Source organism: Palaemon carinicauda, unplaced genomic scaffold (genome assembly GCF_036898095.1).
Source record: "Palaemon carinicauda isolate YSFRI2023 unplaced genomic scaffold, ASM3689809v2 scaffold411, whole genome shotgun sequence".
Lineage (NCBI taxonomy): Eukaryota > Metazoa > Arthropoda > Malacostraca > Decapoda > Palaemonidae > Palaemon > Palaemon carinicauda.
This window is the reverse complement of record NW_027171664.1, coordinates 77501-80000: the sequence shown is the minus strand read 5'-3', so window position 1 is coordinate 80000 and position 2500 is coordinate 77501.

Here is a 2500-nt window from a genome sequence, read left to right as displayed (position 1 = left end):
TGTGTGTGTGTGTGTGTGTGTGTGTGTGGATGCATTTACATATATACATGCATATATTTGTGTTTGTCTTTGTGCATATATATATATATATATATATATATATACATATATATATATATATATATATATACATATATATATATATATATATATATATATATATATATATATATATATATATATATATATATAATGTACATATTTACATACATAAACGTTTATATATTTATGTATGTATACAATATGCGTATATGCTTACCGTTTAATACACATTTCCATGGCTCTAAAAAAAGACTAAAAAATAGTATAAATTACGAATAAAGAACGAATATCAAATCTAGTTCCCTCTCGCACACCTGCAACACTACAAATAGAATACGACACCAATGTAACTCGCTCTTCCCGAACTCCATTGTCGTCTCCAAAAACAGAAATTGCAAAGAGGAGAATCGGATCCTCTTTCAAAAGATTCCGAGTTCACATCTCTGTAAATACGCGACTCGAAGCGTGAAATTTCAAGGGTTATTGGAAGTGGGGGGGGGGGGAGAGGAGGGAGGAGGGAGGGAGGGGGGGATGGGCCTTGATAAGCTGCCGACAAAGGCCACCCGAAATGGTTAGCTACTCGTCGATATCATATAAGACAAAGGCGGGAAATTTGATGGGGAGAAAAACAGCGATTTTCTGGGGTTAATTGAAGCTTTTTTTTTTTTTTTTTTCAGTAAAGGAGTAGTCTTTAGAAAATGAGTAATTATATTTATTGTTGTGTTATAAATGATTGGGGGTGGAACCGCAATTTTGGGTTTGGTTGAAATGTCATTTTCATTGTATATGAAGGAGTGATTTTTAGAAAAGAGTAATTATATTTATTGTTGGGTTATATATAACGGAGTTTAGGTGCTACGGATTTAGTTTAAATGTTAAATTAGCCTATGTATTTTAGGTAAAGGTGTAGTTTTTATAAAAGGAATAATTATATTTGTTATTGGGATATAAATGATTGGGGATGGGACTGCAAATTTGGGTTTATTTGAAATATCCTGTTTTCTTATTTAGGTAAAAGAGTGATTTTTAGAAAAGGAATGATTATATTTATTATTGGGTTATGAATCATGTGGGTGGAAGTGATATGGGTTTAGATGAAATGCCCTGTTTTCCTTTTAGGTGAAGGAATGATTTATGGAAAAGGAATAATTATATTTATTGTTGAGTTTTGAAATAGCAGTTCTTCCTCCCATCACTTATATCCCAATAACAAATTCAATTATCTATTTTCTAAAATTCACCTCTTTAGTTTTTTAAAAAATTGTCCTGTTTTCTATTCTTAGAAAAAAAAAATGGGAAATTTTAGAAAATAAATAATTTTCTTTATTATTGGGATATATGTGATGGGGGTGGAACTGCTATTTTGTGTTTGGCTAAACATGAATTCATCATCATAGTCCTCAGCCATGTAGGCCCGGGTCTTCCAACCCTTCTAGTGCCTTGAGGAGCCCAGCTGAACGGTTGGTGATCTAATCTCTTGGGGAGTGCAAAGAGCATGCCCAAACCATCCCCATCTACCCCTCACCATGAACTCAACCACATATGGCACTCGAGTAATATCTCCTATATATTCATTTCTTATCCTGCCGTGCCATTTAAGTCCGAATACTCTTTATTTAGACGGGGAAATTGAGTATTTCTCCAGCAACGGAGACATTACTCATTGTTAATGGGAATCTTTTTGCTTGAGGAACATTGCAGAAATTTACGACAGGAGTTTCAATGGAATAAGCGTCACTTTTTGTTATATTCTAACCCTTGAGATTATAAGATGAATTAGCTATTAATCTCATCAATGTTTTTAGTTGGTTGGATCTCTACGTTTGGATATTTTTTGGCAAGTGTATGGAAGCTTTCGTGTACCTGAACTGTAATTTTACATTTGATAGAATATATATATATATATATATATATATATATATATATATATATATATATATATATATATATATATATATATATATGTATATATATATATTGACTCCATTGCAGATTCCAAATTATGACAATGTATGAATTAATGAAAAATATTTATTTGGCGATGAAACAGATTCCTCTTGAAATATCAATCATCATAATTGAAAATTGAAAGAAAAATAATTGTATTTATATTTAAAAATGCTTAAGTAAATTTTTAAACAACATAATATGCATAATAATTATTTAATTGACATTTTATAGATTAACATAATTGCAGGCTAAGAAACCAATCCAAATAAGGAAATGTAGAGTAACCCTAATTGGTATATATATATATATATATATATATATATATATATATATATATATATATATATATATATATATATATATGTGTGTGTGTGTGTGTGTGTGTGTGTGTGTGTGTGTGTGTGTGTGTGTGTATACTGTATACGTATGTGCTTATTAATCAATTACGTATTTATACATACAAACTATATATATTTTATATAAGATATACATGCATACATACATACAT